Source organism: Paroedura picta, chromosome 4 (genome assembly GCF_049243985.1).
Source record: "Paroedura picta isolate Pp20150507F chromosome 4, Ppicta_v3.0, whole genome shotgun sequence".
NCBI lineage: Eukaryota > Metazoa > Chordata > Lepidosauria > Squamata > Gekkonidae > Paroedura > Paroedura picta.
The window spans coordinates 79,277,322-79,301,901 of record NC_135372.1 but is presented as its reverse complement, the minus strand read 5'-3'; positions in this window follow the sequence as shown (position 1 = coordinate 79,301,901).

The window sequence follows — 24,580 nt, the reverse complement described above, 5'->3', positions numbered from 1 at the left end:
ACTCCTGCTACATTAAACTCATGCAGAATGGCCCTGGGAAAAAAACCCTAAAATATTTGGTAATACCAATTATTTTCAGCTCCATTTTACCCTATGGGGCTATTAGGTGCGGTATGAAAATTGAACAAACATATAAAGTCGATGGCATATCTAGCCTGTGTATTCTCCTCAAAAGAAACCCCAGATTTCAAAAATATTGGATCAGGGGATCAAATTCCATTGGTACCCAAAGAAGGTGCCTTCATTCTCCATTGTCTCCTACATACAAGCCCAGCAGAATGGCCCAGAGAAGATCTGCAGTGAAGGCTGAGGGTGGAGGCATTTTTGCAAGAGAGTTATTATAGTTTGCCTGTTAGTTGAATAGAAGAATATATTGTTGTATTTGCTGAATTTGAGGGGTTATGTGAGAGTTCTTATTTGTATGTAAGAGGTGTGTGGATAAGCCAGTGTGTTCGGTATACCCCCATCCTTTCTTAGTTTTGCATTATTTTCAGCTCTTTTTTTTCTGCATAAACGTTTATTGGACAGAGATGTATGGTTACATCAACTGCAGTGGAATCCCAATTTTGCAAGGAGCATCCTGAAATATGCTTGCTTATTAATGGGCACTTGAATTTGCTCTAAACGGTGGTGTAAACACTTCACACATGCATAGCTTTCATGCACTTTCTGTGTCCCTCCTCCATCCAACAAACTCACATGATAGTCCTACTGATATGGCAGTAGGTTAAAGTGATATTTTGACAAAAGTGATGTTTTGTTAAAATTGATGTTGTCAAAAACTCTTCTTTAGAAGGTTGTGTAACAAAAAAAGAAAATCTCTTTTACAAAACTGGAGCCAGATTTTGAATTCATTATTTGAGTGTGAAAACACCAATGTATAAGGATGTTTTCAAAGATTATGCTTAGGACAAATAGTCCCCTTTTACTATCCTCAAAATGAAGTATTCAAATCTGCGCTAATATACCCAAATATTCAGCTTGAAAAAAACCTTTATCAGGCTACTTGCTTGCTTCAACATCAATGTATATTTTGAATGCAAGATGTATTCCAGTGTTAAATAAAGGCCTACTACAAAGTCTGCTGGATTTGGGGGTGGGGAAGTTGCATGCTGCATGAAGGAATAATTAATCAAATAAAAGATTAAACCTGACCCCTAAGATATTATGAAACTGAACCATACACCTTCCATTTCAAGTCTCAAATGCCTGTTTCCCTTATCACTGTTTGGCATTATGATCCTCTAAAATAAGCAACTTGTAATTTGCTTTTATCCCAGCCAGACTAGACCTGAGGCTTCTTTGTTTTCAAGGTTTACATGGTGGGTAAGCGGCAGATGTTTCCCATCTTTTGATTCTTGATGAAATAAACAGGAGCCCCAATGCCCTTCACCTTTCAACAGCTACCTTACCTATTTCTAAAATACAACAACAACAACCAAAGAATGCCTGTTTACTCAGTGCATGTTTGAAGTAATTTCTAGGTTTATGTCAAAACTTCTCTGGTCAAAAATAAACACAAGGCAAGAAAATAGCATTGTCAATCAAAATGTTATTCAAGAAACAAATTTAAGTAATTTGATTCAAGGAGGTAGCTGTGTTGATCTGAAGTAGGAGAATAAACTTTGAGTCCAATGGCATCTTTAAGACCAATAAAGTTTTATTCAAGTTATATTTTGTGTATTCAAGTTGTAAATGTCTTCAGATACAGTGAAGAACAGCAGCAGCAAAAGCATCAAGAGTATTATTACAAAAAGTCTAGCCATGAAATTGAATCCACCTTCTGGCTTTTGACCTTGTTTGCCCATAGTGCTCAGAGACAGAGCCATGGAGAGGTGAGAGAACCAACATGACTGGCAAAAAAGTTCAAGTCCTCCCCCTAATGACTAATTTGTCACCCAAATCAATATACATATGTCAGACATTCCCTTGCTTACATGGAATAAACATGTGCATTTTGGGTACTTGGGATCCAGATTGAGGTCAACATTTCAGAAAATGAGGGGGGGGGAAAGGGGTTTTATGTTACAAACATAAGAGAAACACAATTAATTTATGCAAAATATAGCGCAAGTGAAAGCTACAGGATGGAAAAACACAAACCAGCAAATGAAGCTCAAAAAACTTGCCCTGGAAAACCTGCCTGTCTAAAAACAGCATGTGGGGGATAAAACTATTAAAAGGAAGGATACATACAAGGAGGCCTTTATCCATACTTTTTTTTTTAATTGGGAGGGGACAAATGAGTACATGGGCAATTCTGTTCTAGTCAATTGCATAAAGAATTCCCATCTGAAAGATTGATGAAAGGATTCATACATTTTTACCTCAACTCCTTCCTTCCTTACACAGAGAATTTACACTTGAAAGACTTGTGACAGATTTCACACCCATCCCCCCAAGTGGACGGGTGTGACAAATGATTGATGGGGTCTAGATGCTTTTGTGCCATTTTGGTTATGGGCCTGTTTCTGAAGAAATACAGGAGAAGAATGGGGTTGTTTTCTGCAGTGAAGGAAGTGCTTCAGGAACTGAAACTAACTAGGCTGGGGAGGGGAGTGCAGGGCGAGGTCTGTTGAGTGGTGAGTTGAGATCTGAGAGATGAGGGTACAGCCATGAGGATGGGCCATTTAATATGCTTAAATCTGGCTACAAAAATGGGGCTGAAAGGAGGGCTTTTATACCATTTTGCCTGGGATGAGGAGGGGTATTGACACTAGAATGTAGGAATAATAAAAATGTGATATTTTGAGGCTGCGCCAGCCTGAAAAAAAACCCTTTGTCTATGTAGTAGAGGGGAGTTTTCCTCTTATGTATGGCAAATATAAAAAATGTTCCCTTGGGGAGATTGGGAAATTAGCTCTATAGCTGGGTATCTGATATGGAACCTTCCTGCCTGGTTGTTTAGATATAGAATAAATTGTTGGAATTGGCCCATCATTTGTTTTTCTGGAAATCTGGGTCATTTGTTGAGCTCAAATTTTTTGGGAGGAGGCTCTGTGGTTCTTGGAGAAAATGACCCTCAACTGAATCCCTCTTTGGGTAGGTTTTTGCATTATTGATAGAAGAGCTGCCGTGCATTCCTTTCCTCTTTCAGCATGACTCACTGTCCTTTGATATGACTTTAATTCAGGCTCCTTCAGTCTGTTCTAGGCCCACACTCAGATGTACACATGTGCAAAAAAGGGGAACAAGCCATTACAAAATGGTGATCCAAGAGAGTAGGGGGTCTCAGGGACATCAACCACCATTGCATAGAAGAGCTGCCCACTTACTCCCTTCCACTCATTGTCGAAGAGTCCTATTAAATTAAACAAAAGCATAAGAATAACAGGCTTTAAAATGGTACCCCAAATATTCCTGGATACTCCCAAATATTTCTAGGATTTTTAGAATCTGATTTACTGGTATCCTAAAAAATCCTAAATACCATCCCAAAACCAAAATATACATGAAAACACCAGCAAGGTATTTTTGAATACATATACAGATCAGAAATATCTGACTGTACATGCCTGTTGTTGTTGTTAGGTGCGAAGTCGTGTCCGACCCATTGCGACCCCATGGACAATGATCCTCCAGGCCTTCCTGTCCTCTACCATTCCCTGGAGTCCATTTAAGTTTGCACCAACTGCTTCAGTGACTCCATCCAGCCACCTCATTCTCTGTCGTCCCCTTCTTCTTTTGCCCTCAATTGCTCCCAGTATTAGGCTCTTCTCCAGAGAGTCCTTCCTTCTCATGAGGTGGCCAAAGTATTTGAGTTTCATCTTCAGGATCTGGCCTTCTAAGGAGCAGTCAGGGCTGATCTCCTCTAGGACTGACCGGTTTGTTCGCCTTGCAGTCCAAGGGACTCACAAGAGTCTTCTCCAGTACCAGAGTTCAAAAGCCTCAATTCTTTGACGCTTGGCCTTCCTAATGGTCCAATTTTCACAGCCATACATCGCAACTGAGAAGACCATAGTCTTGACTAAACACACTTTTGTTGGCAGGGTACATGCCTAGCCTATATATAATTGGAAGAAGAGTTTTGAGAGATCAGGGATCATTGCATATCTCTTCTTCAAGTTTTTGTATTCATATCTGGTTTATTAATTCCCAAATACTCTGCAGTTATGGACTTATTGAAACATATCAACAGGGGACTCACAGCATGTTTTAGTATGACATAATATTTTGATTGTTGGACTAGGACTTGGGAGACCCATGTTCAAATTTCCATTCAGCCATGAAGGTGACTCTGGGCCAGTCTCTCTTTCTCTTTGTCTGCCTAGCCCATCTTGCAGGGTTGTGAGGATGGTGAAACATGTAGGCCACCCTGAGCTCTTTGGAGAAATGGTGCTAAAGAAATATAAAACTTTTAAAAGATAACCCAGAAACTCCAACTCATGACAAATACAGCAACCTGTTTGTTGTCAGAGCCGGGCCAATGGGACAATTTCACTCCAATTCTGAGGTCTTTTCACTTGCTGTCAATGGGTTTCTGGGTCTTGTGCAAGGTTTGGTGTTGACCTTTAAATCCCTTCATGATGTGGGGCCCTTGCAGTTGAAAGACTGCCCTTCATAACATGTTCCTATGAGGCAGCTTCATAGCAGTCCCTGCTTTGTCTAAAGCTAACTTGTCAACGGACCAGGCCCAGTCTTTTTTGGTGACTGCCCCCTGCCTCTGGAATAGTCTCTCAGAAGAGAGCAGGGGCAGGTCCTTCTCTCCAAACTTTTCTATGAGGTTGTAAAATAGAGTGATTCCAAGGAGATTTGGTGGTAGCCTGAACATGGGAAAGGGGGAAATACATTGCTGGTAGGGGGCAGGCACAAAGAGTCTTTAATTTTTTTGTAGGGGGGATTATATTTGTGTTTGTTTTTATTCTTATATTGTAAATGCCTTTGGTTTGAAAATGCTCAAGAGAAAGGCAGGTATATGCATACTTTAAATAAAAATTTCAGATGTCTTTCCTTTTCCTATTTACATATTATTCTGTCTGCAATAAACACCTATTTGCTTGTAGCAAACATTTAACCACTGGATAATATTTTGTCCATAGTCTTCTCATTCTGAGATGCAGCACCCATAAACAGGCAGCTACAAATTCTACATGCCCCCCAGTAATGTGCTGAGACAACAACAGAAATGTTGGTTGTAAAATAAGCATTCATTATAATTTTTTTTATTGCTCTCAACTACTGTAAACCATGGAGGAACAGAGCTGCAAAGCCAGCCATTAAACTGTCTACTCTTTCCTGTTTAATCAAGGCCCAGCCTGGGTTTTAGCGGCCTCAGTCACTGTAGCTTAGCATCTAGGAAGGAAGACGTTTCTAAGGAAACCACTGATGGGCTTCAACCAAGGTGGCTCTCTGAAAGTGCTGAACGGGTGAGAGTGACAAAAAGCAGTTCATGGGATAATATACAAAAAGGCCAAAAAAATTATGACTTGTGGGCAGCTTTTATAATGGGGCTATTCAAGCAAAAATCTTTTTAAATAGGTAGGTTGTTTCCACATGGCCAAATTATTTTTGTCCCACCCTTTCAAGCCATAGTTTACCTCAGCACAGTGGGGCATAACTAATAAATAGCTCTGGGTGCCTCAGCCTCCCACCTTGCATCCTGTTGCACTCTGGCTACAGAGCATACAGTGAAAACTCTTCATCTACATGCCCATAGGAAATCTGTTCTGAGTTCAGTGCTTCGCAAGAGACCAAGAATGTGTATGAACGTCAGTACAGTCTGCAGCCAAAGTGCAACTTAGCATTCCAAAATAAACACCAAATGACTTTGTCACTAAATCACTTCTGGCTTAGTTGATGATGGCCTGCAAAGCTTAGGTCATAATGATTTGGCGAGATGGGTGGAGAAGTCACATATCAAACGCATCCCCAGAGTGCATGCAATCCCTGTAACACACATAGTCTCATGCACATGTCTTTAATATGTGGCAAAAGCCAAAATGGCATTTCTACTTATTCAACATTTGAATATCTAATGTTTAGAGCTGGTACAGTGATTAGAGTGTCAAACTAGAATCTTGGAGACCTGAGTTCTGATTCACACTCTGCCATGAAGCATGCTCAGTTACCAGGGACCAGTCAGCATACCTCACCCACAGAGACAATGCAAGACTAAAATGAATATGCATCATGTGCACTATTTCCAAGGACACCCCACCCCATCCCTGGCCACAGAGCTGGACTATCTGCCTCAACATACCTGTCCCACATACCTGTAAGAGCCTGGGTGTCACTAATTTCATTTTCAAGTATTCCTAGGGCATGTTGTTTTCTTAAATGGGTTGAAAAGAATGAAATATACAAGAACATACAGGTGTAAACCTGAAAGGCAAAATTTGGAATGCAGAATTATTTGGAAAATATTGTGTTGTTGGCCACTCTTCCTGCTTCATAGCAGGAAAATCAAATTCTTGTTCCAGATTAATAAATCCCTTGTTTAATATTTTATCACTGGCATTGTCTGTTATTTTAATCATTGCACTTTAGGGCACATTCTGACCAGTTTCTGACTATTTTGATCTATTGTCTGTACAATTACAATCATTGTTTACAGGAGTGGTCTGAAATGTATCCTGATTCAGATTGGCTTTTTGAAAGTTTCACTTTGTCTTCACTGTTCTTGATACAGGTTAAACTATTTAAGCTTGTGCTGTGGGACCTATTTATATTTTAAATAGTTCATCTATTTATATTTTTAACCCTATGATTTTTGTTCCTTGCTCTTAGGGTACAGGATATACAGAGAGAAAAGGAACATGCACGTTTATTATAGCACTCTGAAATTTCTAAGGTAGAAGGGCAAAAGAGGAAAGTACAAGCCCAGCACTGAAGATTAAGGTGGGAGCAAGGGGGAGGCAGGAATTAGGTTTCCACTGAAAATAAGATTTTGTGTCTGTGGCAACAGTGACAGGAACTGAGGTGAAGCAGGACAAAGCCCAGAGAGTGCAGCAAAGGAGCAGAGGGCTGAAATGAAGCAGGCCACAGGAGGAAGGCTTAGTGCATGGAATGTTCTCAGAACTGTCAGGCAGCATTGGCCATTCTGTCAGAAAAGGGGGAAAAGTAGACCTGAACCAAGCACAAAACAAAGTTCAGATCAGGGCAGAGATAAAGGGTTGAACAGACAGCCTGATGTATATACATTGAAAGAATTATGAGCTCTAAAATGCCATCCACCATCACTCCCTTGCTGCTGCTCATGATAAAATAACAGATCATCTGTCAGATCATGGGCCCATATGAGCTAAAGTCTAATTTTTAGGCTCCAAGGGTTTGCTTGAGTTCAAAGGTCATATGGCAGTATCAGTCAATGAATTAAGCAGAGACTCATTTTCACTCAGAAACAGAGGCCATGAAGCAGAGACCTAAGTGGTAAAAATTGATGCAGTTGCTATCTGGTTAATCTCAGCAGTGAAAAGATCCATTGAAGAGTCACATATGGATCCCAAGCAGGTATTCACTTCAGATAGGAGCCTTTAAAGGATAAATTAAAAGTATAGGGTGAGAATCTTGTCTCTGTGACTTCTTGGGAAGATAGAGAAGGGTTTGTCTAGTTGGATTATGTATCTTGACCATGTGCTGAAGATCCTGGATTGTCAAAGGACACTCAGAAGATGTACAACAAGAAAACAATGTATGTATCTAGAAGGATATACATGGACACATGAAGCTGCCTTATACTAAATCAGAACACTGATCCATCAAAGTTAGTATTGCCTATTCAGACTGGCAGTGGATCTCTAGGGCTACAGGCAAAGGTCTTTCACATCACCCAATGCCTGATATTTTTAATAGGATATTTTGGAAATTGAACCTGGAACCATCTGTATGCCAAGCCAATGCTCTACCATTGAACCACAGCCCATTCCCACATTGCAAAGCTAGGCTTCAAACCAAAATGTCAAAATGCTCAGAATGGCTGAGCCTCATGCTACGTTGGCTGTTGGTGGATAAAACAGACAGATGGCATACCTAAAGATAACTGGGACTAATGGGAATGAAGGCAGTGTTGTGGTATGTCAAGTCCATACAATTTTCTCTGTGCCTCCTCATCTCCATTTTAAATCCCTCACCATATATGAAGTGAGTTTCTTTCAGTTAACTACTCATGCTTTGAATAAGCAAACTCTTTGTAAAGTAAAATATACCTTCTTCTGCATAGTGTAGAGGAATGCAGCACCAGGGCATGTGAAAATGAAGGAGTAATGCTTGAATGGGTGAGATAAGGAAAGAAGGCAAATACTGTTACATCTTAACAAATGTGGGCTATTGTTGAGGGTTATAATCACTGAAGTAGCTCTTTAGGAAACAGCCATGATGATGATAAAATAGCCATGACATTGCAAGAATACCTTGATGATTCTAGTGAGGGCAAGAAGAGTTGACTATCAATGCATTAATGGAAAACACTCTGTAGAAGGGCTACCTACAAGTTTATGGGGGGAAATTCACTTTATGAACATATCCAGCCACTACAGTCATGTTGAGAGGCCTTACTTTGAGTACTCCTGCTTCCATCATCAGATTAAATAAATGGCAACACAGGAGAGGGCCTTCTCAACCATGGTACCTGTAGGACTATAAACAACAGGACACATCAGCTTTGTTTTGACTTGAGAAGGTGTTTTTTTTTTAATTAGCTCTCTGACCCATTCTTCTTTCACTCAGCCTCTTGAACAGCATTCTCTTGTATACAGGAGCCAAACAGGGCCAAAAAAGAAAGGACTAACAAGGCAGAAACTTACTCCTAGAATCCGTTTGTATATATTAAAATATTCTCCCCCCACCACCACATTAAGTTTTAACTGAACTTCCAAACCAGAATACACTAACAATAATATCAATTAGATGAATATGGAGAACATAATATTAAATAGTCTTTCAAATGAGTAAGAGTAACTCTCCTAATCCATTTTTTCCTGATCAAATTGTGGAGCAAATTCCTACCATGGTAGCCACTTTCTCCCAGCTTTAGGAATACTTACAAAGCAAAAGTACACTCTTCTGTGGTTTCTACTATGACAGGATGTCTTTAGTTTATCCTCATTGCCATATAAGTAGCAGGACATGGCAGCCTTGCTTCAATATAAGAAGGGTGATTTGTTTTGTATTTTTATTTAGCCCTCTGAGACCTTTTCTGCACCAGGAATTTGGCCTGACTCACTGAATGGCCAGTCGCAGGGCTAATTCCCACTTCTAGTACCAGACCTGGTGCAACTCAGGCCCTCATTTGCCCCGTGGCAAAGGAACACAGCTGTGGAAGAATCAGCCAACCTGGTCCAGCTTCTTCCCACCCTTGCCCAAAGTACAGCATCCTGGAAGGAACAAAAAATGCCCCAGGTAGCTCTGCCATACTGCATGGTACAGCAGAGTCACATGAGGTATTTAATTAAAAAAAAACAAGTATGCAATACCACACTCTTAAAAATTAAAAGAAAGCCCACACCATCTTGCCACACAGTGGAATTTTGCTGCCCCGACTGCTGTGCAGGAGCACAAACCCTGGGCAGACAGGTACAGTGGACCAAATGCTCCTCTATGCAGGACCAGGAAGAGATGGGGCAACCTGCCCCAGCTGAAACACCAGGCGGCAGCCCGACACAATGTCCTCCATGAGGTAAAGGTCTGACTCATTCTCTCTGTGGTTGGGCCTTCTTTCAGTTGGCCTCTCAATCATCTTATTTAGCCAGTCATTTGCATGCAGGATCTCTGCAGTGTATACAAAGCAGAAACTCACCCTTAGAGGCCAAAGCTCTGGAACTCTCTCCCAGGGAGACTCATCTTTTTTGTTTCATTTAGAAGCTCATCCTTTTTGCCCAATGTATTAATTGTTGTTTTCATGTTTTTTACGTGTATGTTAGCTTTGAATTTAATTATTTTGTGTTTTTGTTTGGCCTTAATGTTTTTAAAGATATGTTTCTATTATGTATATTTTTAAGTATGTTAGCTACCTTAGTGTTCCTGATAAGGGCAGAAAGTTGAGGGTATATATTTTATAACTTAACAAAATAAATGAATAGTAGATCTGTATTATAAGGCAGGATTCTAGTTAGGAATTATCATTTATTTATGAAATATAAAAAGTTGTAGTACCATCCATACACATTTGGGAGAAGGCCTCACTGAATTCAATGAGATTTACTTCCAAATAAACATGCATATCACCAAGTGGTACATCACTTTTTAGGTTTTCCAAGAACTAAAAGTGAGGCAAGTGGGATGGGTTGGACATCTGCTGAGGCCTATAGCAGTCAAATATTGCCAACCCCAAAAGTCACCATTGGATTCTGTAGGCTATATATGAGGCACTCAAAGGCTTCCCAGAGCAACATCATTATTCCATTATCTGAAATTTAATAGAGCATACCTTTCCATTAAAAAAATGTTTCTTCCCATTCCCAAGGAAGCAGCATTCCTATCAGCTACTGTAGATCCTTGCCTCCTGGGAGAGGCACCTTGCTTTGATTACTAGGAATGGACAGACTTGAGTTCATGGTGAATTTTGGCCAGTGTGTGTCTTTAATGGACTTTCCACAAACCCTGAAGCTATTTGTGGCGGTTCATTATGGATTTTGCAAGTCGAGCACAACTAGTTCAGTTTCCAGAATGCCCAGCAGATTCTAGTACCACTGTGGCAATGCAGTCTTAAAGGATTGATTAATCTCAAAGTACACTGTCACAAGAAATCCAAGTAAGTAGGAATTTTGCAAGGTCTGTGCAATAAATAGGAACACAAAGGAACACCAGCAAAAGTGGGGAAACACTCTATTGAAATTCAGAAGAGTTTTTTTTTAAACTGACAAGAGCAGTGGAGAAACTCCAAGATAGGAAACTCCAAGATAGGGACCTACACCTGCCATCTCCCCAAAAACCACTTTCCTGGGGAAACTTTCAATGGTAACTTGGATCCCATAAATCAAATCCTAACCAAACTTGGTGGACAGGTAGAGAAGAGTCAGCTGGATATTCTTTATGAGTTAGTTCTCTCTAGCACACTGGGGGGCTTCCTACTGGGTTGTGAATCCTACAAATGAAATGAATTCATATGAAGGCTAAGGGCCATTCCGCACTCGTTCAAAATTGCACAATGGTCCAAATTGAAATCGCTACTAATTTGCTGTTACGCACAACGTCGTTGACAATCTGCAACACTCCTGAAACCAATCCGCAAAAAACGCTTTGTTATAGTGCTTTCAGGAAAATCCCAAAAAGTGGATTCACCCACCGGAAAGCGCTACACTCTTGCAACCAATCTGCAACACTAGCGGGAAAGTTCTGTGTGTTACCATTGTTGCGGTTTCTGCAAAGTCCCTCCCCCTGGCTCTCTCCTCTGATCTTCCGGCGAAGCGATCACCATTTTTTTTTCTCCAAGCGAGCGGAGATCAACGCACCTGTGAGCCTTCGTTTACCCAGCGAGGCTTCCCCGGCTACAGTCCCTCCCCAGAGCTGTTTTAAGTCACCAAGCACCAAGCACCACACAGCCCCATTTGCTGGTTTATTTTCCATTTATTTTCCATTCTATTTTTGGCCGAAAATCGTGCCCGTGTGTGTGGGGGTATTTTTTTTTCACTCGGGGGGAGTGTGGCAAAGATGAAACGGCAGCTCAAACACCACCTGCTAGCTAGATGGGTCTCTCCGTTGCAACGAATCAACGCAGATTTGTTGCAACGTGTGTTTTTTAAAAAACATTCCTTAAAGGGAAAGGGGCTTTTCGGGAGCATGATAACGGCTGCCCATTGGCTGCTCGTTTGATTGACGGCCAGGGGTGGGACAAAGCTTGGCAATATCGCTTCCTGTCTGCCGAGACCGGAAACCTGTGGGAAACGATAGAAACGCAACTGGATTCCACTACAAAGGCAGGTATGCATAACGACAAACTCCACTATTTAAAATGGCGTTTTTTCATTCCGCAACCAATTTGCTACATAGATCCTGGTGCGGAATGGCCCTAAAAGTTTTCAATGGTCAATGATTTGCAAACTGAGCTCACCACAAACCAAACTGAATTTTCACTGTTTGTGTTCATCCCGAAAGATAACTCTAGACCCCAGCTGGATGGATTCTGCCTGCACAGTGCTTCTTGACAGATGGGTCTAATTCATTTATTATTACTACTTGGCAGCCTTTTCTCCACTCTTTTCCCTTGGGGAGGGTTAATAAGATGAAGCTACACTTGATCACTAGGAGGAAGGTGTTTGGGAAAGGTATTACTTTTGTTGTTATTTGGTATTCTGTACAGTTTATTAGGCAAGATTCAAATGAGTAGCCGTGTTGGTCTGAAGTAGCACAATAAAATCAGAGTCCAGTAGCACCTTTAAGACCAACAAAAGATTTATTCAAGGCGTGAGTTTTCGAGTGCAAGCACTCTTCATCAGTCAGTTTGTTTTTATCTTCTGCCTTTTATTTTCTGTGCTTCATTTTCTGTGCTTTTATTTTCTATGCTTCAGAGGAGTTACCTGTTTTGTTCCTCTTAACAGATTAATGGATGATTCAGGGTAAATTTATATTTTTCATTGCTTAGTTTTGAATAGGTAGTGGAGCGGGCGGGTGCCTCATAAGACAGACACTGGAAAAACTACTTTTACTACTCACTATCTTTAAAGCAAACAAACAAAAGCTGCTCCAGAAAACCTGTGGCATTTTCATGCCTTTTCCTACTATGCAGAGAGACTGGCTGGCAGCACCTTATTCAAGGGGTTGTAAAATCAGACCCCTTTGTCCAATTTACTTAAAACTTGGGTAGTATTTAGAAGAGAGGATGATGAAAAAACTGCTCAGGAAAATATGTCATGGGCAGACATCTGGTTCAATCTTAACAGAAATGGAACCCAACAAGTCTCCATAATGAAACAATAACATTTTCAAGAATTCTTAAAACAATAAACCTTCCCTTTCTTAATTCATAATACAAAATTAAAATAAGATTTCCCCCCCAGCGCACACCCCTAGGGCCTACTGAAGCATTTGATTTATCTACTCCCACTAGGAACCTGAAAACTGACCTGATATCCCTGCAATGCCACAGGGATCCTGAGACAGTCTCTGATTAGAGTGAGACCAGAGATATGAGTGATGACTCTCTTGGGTTTCCTTTGGTTTTTTCAGCACCATTCCTACAGAAGTAGGTAGAAACAATGAGAAAGGAAAAGAGATGCACCTAGTGAAAGATCCAGTGGAAGGCATCCTATCCCGTACTCCCATAACTAGAAGCTAACCCTAGCTGAAGTAGAAAGTACTCAGTTAAAATCGTTTCCTGAATTGTGAGTGTAAAATGCTGTCTAGTTGCTGCCAACCTATGGTGACCCCATAGGGTTTTCAGGGCAAAAAATTAATAGGGGGTGGGTAAAATCACAAATTTTGATTATCTTGTTCACTACAGCTTCTAAAGTGGAAATCAAATGTTTCACTGGTCCTCCTGCTGGTTAATGAGACACCTATTGTGAGTGGGCCTAACCCGTTTTCATTTTGGCTTATAGAGTTGCTAACCCTAGTTGGCACCTCGGGGGGGAGGACATCTCTTCCAGGAGAAAAACAAAAGTTGATCATCACATTAGTGCAATGTTGTAGGATTCATTCAAAACAATGGGTAAACCATAAAGATTTGGGTTAATTCTAGAATGTTATGTTGAGATCATCTTCAGTGTCATTCTGGAACTGATGTTCAGAATTAGAGACAGAGAACAGGGACCCAGGGACCATTCCTCCACAGTGGAATATTTGTTTTCAGATATTCTATACAGGGAGAATGAATATGCACTGGGGAGAAAGAGGAGAGTTCAGCCCCCAACCTGTGTATGATCACTGAAATGGACAGCCTTGTCCCAGAGTTACACTCTAAACACACATACAATTGGTATATAATACACATATGACTTTTCTTAATAGCTTTGTAATTCACAATAAACATGTGATTGAGACCCCACATTTATCTAGTTACTGATCTCTGGTTTCATTTGTAGACTGAATACACATTGACCTTTTATTACAAACAGTATGTATGACTCTTTTCATGAGATCAGAACCCTGGTCACATGAGTAGAATACTGTGTACATGTACATGATTCCTAAATGTATAGGGAGAGCTATGAACACAGACTCTATGCACATTCTCCAGATTCATGCATAGAGGTTGCAGGGTGGAGCTTACCACTGCAATTCTGCTCCCTTCCCACCATGCATGAATGTTTTAACTACTTAGAACCTTAGGAAAGGGTGGGTATAAATAATTGATTACAGCCCAGAGCTGCACAATATCACTTTGCAACTACTGACAGAGAGCTTAGTCCAAGCTGTTACATACTTATTTGGAGCTTAAATCAAGCACCACTTAAGTCTGTCTGTGGGTGTCTTTTCACTGGTTTTTGTAGGACTGCCATATTGTCCTCATTTCAGTTATTATTACCAAGGCATTCTGCCAAAATCCAGTGTTGTTTTTACTTTAGCCAAGCACAGGATAGGCAAGGGATGCAGAGAGAGTCACCAGTAGAACTAAAAGCAAACTCCCTTACCAAAGGCAGATAAGGCAGAACACAAACCTTCAATGAAGTGATTTTATTCATCAAAGGGCTAGTTTCTCAATTACTTTAAAGATCTATTTTCAAGCATCAAGATCTTTTTACTGAATAATCAAGTCGGATTTGGGTTGTAATTGTTAGCATCTCTCAGCACCTAATTAATCTGCACAAGAATTGTGTATTGTTCCATGAATTCAGTGTAAACCGCCCTGAGCCACAAGGGAGGGCGGTATAAAAATGTAATAAAAGAAATAAAGAAATAAAAGAAATATCAGTGAAAGATTCTTTTTAAAAAACAAAAAGTAAGCATCCTTACCAAAGCATCCTTAATTTGTATCCCCTCCAGCATTTTCAGGAATGACTGAGTGGCAATTAATTAAAGTGAGTAAGATACAAGACAGATGTACATGATCAAAACTGGTGCTGTGTTTCTGTCCAGATTTTGCACATGGGCAGACTATCCCAGCACTAAAGCTATTAAAAGCTTTAAGGAAGCAAATTCAGACTTCTAGACTGAACAAGGTAGTTTTGAGTATAGCAGGGAACCCTTTTGCTAATTAAAAGATCAAAATGAGGTGTGTTAAAACAATTGTCTGAGTCTGCCGAGTAAAACTTAGGGGAAAGGTGGGGGGGGGGGGGAGAGATCAGTTTAGTATTAGCAGACAATGGTCAGATTGTTATTTATTCAACACTGCCAGAGAGCTAAAAAACATTGTCCAATGCAGATATAGTGGAACCTTTAACATTAATTATGTTTTGCCCCACAAATTGAGCCAAATGTCTGTCCAAGGAAATAGATCTTCCTTCTTTATATTGCTTTTGGCACCAAGAAAGGCTTCATCTGAACTACTGCTTTCCTAAACTCAGTCTCAGAACATATGAAGTGAAGTATCAATGTATTTGCATAAATATTACAAACTAGGGGAAACTAGACACTCAGTTATTGCTAGCACAATTCATGGAAGAACTAGGGGAAAATTGCTTCATAATTTATGTTTAGCCAGGATTGATGCTGTCAGGGCTCACAACTTGAAGCTGCCATCTCATGCATTAGTTTGGAATAGTATTTTTCTACTTGTGTGGAATACAAGAATTCAAAGCATATGCTAAGTTCCCCTTTCTTAGACAACAGGTCCAGTTTGTACACCATTTCAAAGTACAAAATGTATATTATTTCATGGCAACAATACACATGAAAAAGTGGTATCTAACTGGAAGAGATATAGTTTAAAAAAAAACAAATCTAGAAGATCCAGGACAAAAAGGAATGATGCAGTCAAAGATTCCTGCCCAGTTAAAGACTCTGGGCATAGTTCCTGTAGATTGGAGGGGGGGTATGAGTCTCCCCCCCCCAATACCTTGAGATTTATTTGTCAAAAATGGTGTTGTAGTAGCTGAAGTTAGAATCATAGAATTATAGAGTTGGAAGGGGCCATACAGGCCATCTAGTCCAACCCCCTGCTCAACGCAGGATCAGCCCGAAGCATCCTAAAGCATCCAAGAGAAGTGTGTATCCAAGACTGCTAGTGAGGGGGGAGCTCACCACCTCCTTAGGCAGCCTATTCCACTGCTGAACTACTCTGACTGTTAGCCACAAAATGACAGCTTGCACAAAATGTAGTGTTTTAGAACAAAACTCAGTGTTCATGTGAGGAACCCTGTCATAGGCCTTTCTGACTGACATTTTCTTATACATTTTACCATAACACACATCTCTAAATAACCCTTCAAATGTATCCCATGCACTGGGGAGAACATACACTGTTGTTAGAGGAGCCCAGAATCTATCCTGATCTTCTAGTCTCTGTGATATTAGCTTTAGCATCGTCCTTTCGTCTTGCATGCTAAGGGATGAGATGTCCAGACCCATAATTTGAAGGGTTTTTTTGACATTTTGCCCAGCCAGCTGAAAGAATAAGGGTCACTCAAAAGGTTAATTAAGGAGCAACCAGCAGGCCACACAGCAAGGAAATGTGTGGAGTCGAAGTAGTTCTATTTCTGCCTCCAGTTCCCGCCCTCGTACCCACCTCTCTCTCCTTTATCCCAGGGGCACCCATCTTGAGAACCCCTGGAAACCAACCCTGTGAACTAATCCTTTTGAAGTTTGGAAGGGAGTCAGGGAAGAACCTCCCAGAGCTACCCTGAAATCTTGGAGGTTGTAACTCAAACCTCCACTCCTCCAGGCCCCTGGAAAAGTGGAAAAGCCAAAAAAAAATCCCATTTTCGTCAATGGAGTGGATTGGCTGCCTGACTTGATTGACAGGCAGAAGAAAGTTGCTTGTAAAATGTGTTGCTCTCTTTGCCATTTCAAGCAAACATGCAGAATGTAAGAAGCATGAAAAGGCAGGAGACTGCAGCAAGACAGCAAAAAGATGAGGATTGGCCAGAGGCGCGATAATCTCAAGCGCTATGCCACTCAGCTGGTGTAACAATATTTGTAGCGATGTGCAGAAATGCCCCTGATATTACTGCCCGGTCAGAACAGCTTTATCAGTGCTGTGGCAAGCCCAAGGTCAGCCAGCTGGCTGCATGTGGAGGAGAGCGCAGAGTCAAACCCGATTCACCAGATTAGAAGTCTGTGCTTCTAGCTGGCACTTGTAATTTAATACATTCCTTTTCTTGTGCTGCATTTTAGGGTTCAATCAGATTCTCGACTGGCCTGTTTACTGAGGGTCTCCTTTAAATTCAAATGGTTCTCTACCATTCTAACTCAAACAAATTGGCATTGACTATGATTACATTTTATCTCCGGATAAGACTTCCATAATGCATCTAATTAAACAAAGGCTTCATGATCAAGAATTTAAAAAAATCCATCTGACTGTTCTGGCAATTTGTTCTCCTTGTGTGCATAGTCTCCAAATGTAGCATGGGTTAATGCTGGATTATTTCTGTAACTTGGCAATACCCTTTTACTACAGAGTGTTTACGCTTGCACAGCTCAATGCTTTTCCATCCAAAGTGTTACAAGGTATATTAAAAGGTAAAGGTATCCCCTGTGCAAGCACCGAGTCATGTCTTTTTTTTTTATAGAAAGTTTTTATTTTATTTTTCCAAAGTTGAAGACAGTGAGATACATGCAATCTACATTGTTAATACAGAAAAGGAGAGCTATGCTCTTCATTTGATACACTTGGTTCCCCATTTTAATCCCTTTTGTAAATAGTTCAGGTAAGGGCCCCATTGTTCTTGAAAGGCCTCTTCTATTCTTCCGTTAACTATTAGTGTCAGTTTGGCTATCTTGGCAAGATCAGCTAGTTTATTCAGCCAGTCTTCTGTCGAGGGTAGTTCTTGTGTTTTCCATTTCTTGGCCAATTCTAGTTTTGCTGCCGTCGTCGCATAGAAGAAGAAGCTCTGTATGTGGGTTAGGAAGCACTGTGGAAAAACATTTTGGTTCTCCGTTTCAATCTTAAAAACCCTCTTCTCTCCATTTAAGATTATAAGACTGGCTACAATATTATGGACTTTTACCCAAAGCTTATAGACTTTTTATAGACTTTTTCACGTTTGCACCACATTTAAAAAGAGAAATCTACCTTGTTACCATCATTTCAACATTTGTTTGCATAGTTTCTGATAGTTTTAACAATCATAAACAATCATAACAATCATAAACAGTTTATACTTAACGTATTCCTAGAGCCCTCCACAGTTCCACTAGAGAAAGGGAAAAAGGAAAAAAAAAAAAATAAGCCTGCTTAGTTGTACGGAAAGAAGAGAAACAAATATATATAAGTGTACATTGTTAATACCAGAAATAATAAAATGGAGTCTTCATTAATTAGTAGAATAGATATATTTACACCTCCTCAGTTAGAAACCTCCTTTTAGTTATGCTTTAAATTTAGGCTGAAAGTCACTACAGAGATATGTTAGATAATTCAAATTCAGCTATCATAGGAAATCTAAAACCCCACACTGTAATATAAGCCCATTCCATTAGGTGTCTTCTTTTAGTTATGCTTTGATTTTGGGCTGGTAGACACTGCGAAATTAGGTTTAATAATACAAATTCAGCTTACTTAAAAGATCTTAGACCCCAGATTAACTTCTTAACTAGTTATATTGCCTATATGGCTACATAAAGGAGGGAAAAGAGGAAAAGAATTTCAACCACTGTGTTACATTTCCATTCCCCAAGCTTCTTAAGGGGGTCTCATATCGAGGCTTATTACGTCTTGTGGCTCCCGTTGACTAATGTTCTGTCCTATTGGTCTTTCGCTAGGAAAGTACAGTTGTAGTCTTTCCCTCGGAGTACACATCGATAAATCTTGAACCAGTTGTACCTCCTGGACTCCAATATCAGTACCGATGTTTTTCCATGAAGCTCCTTTCAGTCGATTGCTTTCACCGCAGATCCATATGTCTTTTAATTGATTCTTGTGTATTGTTGCTTTGGAGTGGCTATATATCTTCTCAGGTAGGGTGTCCTTATCTGAGCTGCAAGACTCTGACATCCCCTTTTCCATCTCCATAATTTCAGATTCCTCTTCTGCTGATAATTTTCCACCTTGTTTAGAGCTATCATCAGCCACTACTATTGGTTCATCATTCCTGTTGGAGACTTCTTCCTTAATACCTTTAAACTCCATGAGCATATTTTTAAGTGAGCCATTTATAGATTCTTTCAGGTCTTGTGTTTGTTTCTCTAGAAGATATGCAAATTTTTTAAACGAAAACATGTTCCAGGTTTGGAGTTTTGTTAGACTTAATCAATTATGCATATGTTGTTTCCAAAATATATTTGCAATTTTGCAAATAACCAGTAGAGGTCCCTCCTTATAAAACTCAGAGTCCTGGGAAATCAGCCAAAAGACAGTTAAAAAACAAGGAGCGATTGTAGAGCAAAACAGAAAGACAAGACCAAAAATAGCACTCCAGATAAAATTTTGTCTCTTTGCACACACTAGTCCCTGTAGTTGCCAATGGGAAACCGAAACTATTTTCTTCACCAGCTGTCGTTCGTCGCTTTGATGACCTGTTGAAGCTTTTCCAAGCCTGAAATCTCGTTCTGGCACAGAACTCTCGCAGAACTCTCGCGAAGTCCTTATATCTGCTTTTTCAATCTCCGGTTTATAAACAATGGTGAGGGGGTGTTCTGGCTGTCTTAGCCCCTTTCTCTACCTTCTCCCACTTATCTCCTTATCTCCTTGTCACTCTAGCTGCTTAAATTAAGGAGAGCAGCTCTTCACGCCGAGAGTTTGTTCCAAAGGGAGAAGGTGCCGGGGGAAACCCCTACTCACTGTTTGTAGGCTCGATCCGATATCTGCCAGTTGTTTTCACTCCGGAGTTGTGATGAGTCAGAAGTCTTGCAAGGAAGAATCCAATTAGCTTTGAAGATTAAAGTAAAAGCTGTGTAGATTGCAGAGTTTTAAGAAAAGACGAAAGTTTTAAAATGGCGAACGGCACTTGCTGGACCCTGTGCACACTGAGCTTATGTTCCAGGGAGTATTAAATTCCCTGCGGAACAGAAAGGCCCCAGAGATTCACAAGGAATTCCTGAGAAGATGGTAGGTGGGTTTGCGTACCCAAAACCCGATTCTGTCAATCACAGCAGTGATTGACCCTCAGTGGAACAGGAGCTCGAAGTATTCGAGCTATCCAAGTGCCATGGCTCCGCCTTCCCTTTCAGCACCGAGTCATGTCTGACCCTTTTGGTGATGCCCTCCAGCGTTTTTATGGCAGACTCAATACAGGGTGGCCTTGCCAGTGCCTTCCCCAGTCATTACCGTTTTACCCCCCAGCAAGCTGGGTACTCATTTTACCAACCTCGGAAGGATGGAAGGCTGATGGAAGGTATATTATGATTACTCTATTTCTGTTTCCCTCACTCCTAACTTGTTTTATGCCAATAATGGTATTGTATTGTTATAAGACAAGGTACACCAAGTTAGTTATGTCACTCTTAGCTTAGGCCTTTTTTAGCCTAGTTCATTGCACAAGCAGCCAACTTACCGAGGACGGCCTGGAACCTAAGAAGAGCTCCAAAAAGGTCTGTGGCCATTAAAAGGTTGATAATGGCTGATCTAGGTGTAAACTGCATGGAGCGCTTATTCCAATCCCAGGTCGATTCAGTCCCTGCCATCTACACAGAACGCGATTTCCATTTAGATTTGGGGCGATTTAAATTTTCCTTCTGCAACAAGCAGGATTGATCCGGAGTGACCCTATGTTTATTGTGCGATACCTCACAGTGCTTTTAAACCTCAACATTTTAAGATTCGGATTGAGAAAGCAGGCTGTTTTGAATCTGGGCTCTCCTTCATGGTAGAGACACCCTGATTGGCCAAAGGTGCCCATGTGACAAGCTTGCCTTAAAGCAGAAGCCCCTAATTTCTCTCAACTTCTGTCGGTCTTGGATTTTTTCTCTCTCCTCTGCTGTTTTCCAATCCTCTCCCCCCACCCTTCAAGAAAAGACAGAGACTGTGATTGGCTCCCCCCCTTCTGAACTACCCTAACTTCGTGCAGAACACTTTTCTGTTTCAATGAGGGGGGGGGAGAGGAAGACCCGAGTTCAAATCAATCTGAATTCAACAGGATTGACAATGGAATAAACAAAGTAAGTGCAGACTCTGTCCTCGCTGATCCTAAAGAGCTTTTAGCTATGCTGAGACTTCCCTGGGTACCCGTTGGCTGCAGCCAGATCAGCATTTAAAAATAAAAGGAAAGATGTTCAGCTGGTTTCAAGGGCTATCCTCAAGCTTCAGTCTTGGTACACCACTGGTTTTCCATGCTATGTTTGTGAGTGTCCTTACCAGCAGTATTAATTATTCTTAATTTAACTTCTTAATAAAATTTCATAAAAACTAATTGTTTAGGTGTTCTTTCATCACCAACCAGTCTGCACCCTGGAGATCTGTTGACAAACATGGTAAGAGCTTCGTTCTTGTTCATTGTTGTGCCTTTTTGTATATTTCCATATACAGCCAGCTGTTTCTGGCTGCAGGTGTCGCAGAACCCAGATGCCAAGTGCTGTTCTGTCTCACCAGCTGTATTTGGATCAGTGGCCTGCTCAGCTAATGGCTTTACTGGCAAAGAGAACTGAACGGTACAGGCTTATATAGTTGCTATGAAGCTTCCTAGATGATGTTCCTCTTCTCATTACATTTGTAATATGTTTTTTGAGTTAAACGCGTGAATTATAAAGGTCAATCTAAGTGTCTTTCCAGAGGGGTATAGTATTTGCAGAGCTAATATAGTACCATTGTTCATTGTTTTAGGGGATTCCAATATCTGTTCTTCAGCTAGTCTGTTCTTCAGCATGTAGAATGGGGAATCTTTAACTCCAATAGCACATTTATCTGAGAATTTACCTTCTTAGAATACAAATGTCCAGCTGCTATTAATGATAAAATGTGATTGCTGACACCTGTTATTTACTGATTTTAAAATTCATTTTTGGAAGAATGAACTCAGCATGGCTGATCACTTGTTTATTATTGTTGTTCTTGTTGTTCTTCTTGTTGTTTAAATTTATTGACCACCATTCCCAGGACCAGTTGGCTCATGGCAGTTCAGAACAAGGGGGAAATGGATGGAGCTTGCAACAAGTCTCTTTCAATTACTTCTTTTCACAACCAGGAAAATGTCTGCCATGAATCACTAACTTGAACAACAATTAACCCAAATGACTGATTTGCTTTTTCTAGCAAAGAATGATCATACTGCATATTTCAGATGTTGTGATGATGTTTACTAATTTGCTACTAATTTACTTTCTCCTTATATCTGTTCTTGGGGCCAAGCCTGTTGCATTCAGGAATACAACGGGTGCTAGATTGAGAGGGTGGGGTAGGAGAACTCTGTGGACAGCCTCTCCCTTCCACCAGGAAAGGCTGCAGGCTGCAGGCCCCCAGGAAAGGAACTCACCAGCAGGGGCAGTTCTCACGCAGCAGGGATCTGCAGCCTTTGAACCTTGGAAGGAAATGGAAGGAAGAGGGCTGGTCAGGGGTGAGGGATGGAAGGCGATTGGCTGGCTGCTAGACACACAGGCAAGCCAGTAGGAGGAGGAGGCACTCAGGAGCGTGACAGCCATGAGACACGCTCCTCCTCCAAGGCCTTACTGTAATATATTATGTGGAACAGATTCTTATGATCCCTGTTCTATTGTCTGTGAAGTGTGCATGGCATGCACACAAAAGCTGACACCTTAAATAAGTCTTTGTTGGTCTTAAAGGTGCCATTGGACTTGGATTTTGTTGTACCTGGAGAAAAGAGCAGCTACTGCAGGTGGACTCTGTGGCATCCTTGTACAGCTCCCTCCTGTCCCATACTTTAGCTTCCCTGGGCTCCACCCCCAAATTTAGAGAAATTTCCCAACCAAGTGAGGGTATAGAAGACATGTCCACAAATCCTACTGTATATTCAAGACAATGTATGATGCTATACTGTATGTACAATATACCACATTCACCTGATTCATATCTTCCTTTCTTATGTGAGTAGGAGCATAGTTGAAATAGGCATATGAATATACTCCATGCATCTAGGGCTACCATACCCCAGTGGGGAGGATACTACACCCTCCACTCCTGCTTCTCATTGCCTCTGGAAACATTAAAAAAGACAACAACATTATAGCAACCAGCATTGTGTCCCCACCATTTTCTTACCCACAGCCCTACTTGGATCATATGTTAAGCTGTAGATCGGGGAGGAGACAAAAATTCATCCCCCAATTGGCCATGCCAGATTCTCAGTGTTAATTAAAGCATGGACCAAGTTTTAGGCAGACCGTGAGAGGGTGGGCAGAAGGGATTGTGTTGGTGTTTGGCTCTTGTGGCCCCTTCTTACATGTTTAGGGAAATGCCAACTGCCACCTTGGGATTGGGAGTACACCACGAAAAAAAGGACGGTTCAAAGTTAATGTAACAGAAAACAGAACCTATCCTAGGCTAAACAATTTCCCAATAAATATCAATAGACGTTTCTTATCTCTTCCTTTATATATATATGTATATTAGAACAACCAGAACAGCCTCTAGATTAAACCGTTTTCAAATGGGTTTTCCTCAATGGTTGTTTTTCAACTTATTGTATTGTTAATGGAGTCCTTCAAAGGGATCAAGTTTTCCTCTCAGAATTTAAATCATATATGTGTGCCCTTTGGCTCCCAAGTTCGGAGAGGTCTAGTGAGAAGATTCTTCCCTAAAGAGTCTTCTCACTAGACCTCCCTGAACTTGGGAGCAATAAGTTGAAAAACAACCACTGAGGAAAACCCATTTGAAAACGGTTTAATCTAGAGGCCATTCTGGTTGTTCTAATATATATATATATAAAGGAAGAGATAAGAAACGTCTATTGATATTTATTGGAAAATTGTTTAACCTTGGGATTGGGAGGCATATTTCTTTCAGGCCAGACTGATCAGAGATTCTAGTTTTGAGGGGGCATCATCTCATCATGGAATTGGGGTCACTGTGGGTAGGCAGGTAGTTGTGAGTTTCCTACATTCTGCAGGAGATTAGACTAGATGACCCTGGAGATACCTTCCAACTCTATGATTCAATGATTCTGTTCCCATTCCTTAAGTCCCTGGTAGCTGGTAGTGGAATCCTGTTGTATTTCCTTATGTGTGTGGCTGTTACCACCCTCTTATTCAATCCACAATGTACATTTGTTTACTATGACAATCCAGCTGTCATAGGACAGGTTGTATACATCAAAGGTACGAAAGCACTTTCTGAACAACAAACCTCACCATATGGTGTGTTGATTTGCGCAATTTGCAGTGGGGGGCAAAGGATATGATGCCAATTTGCTTCTTAGCAGACATGTCTGACAACAGAGACTGTTTCCAGACAACAGAGAGCTTTTATGGTGTAGAAAAATATCCATTCCTTAGTAGCCTGAGGCAATCAAGCTTATTTTGCTATGCAATTGTAAAGTGAAGGCTTTAGGGGGTTCACATACAATGCATTATTTAACTCTCGTGTACTTTAATTCCTCACCAAATATTGCCCTTTAGAAATCTCCCAGTAACTTCGCTATTGCTCTACTCATGACATTATGGATCAATGTCTGGAATGGCAACAGGCAGATGTAAAGACTCCAATAAAATGAAATAGAGT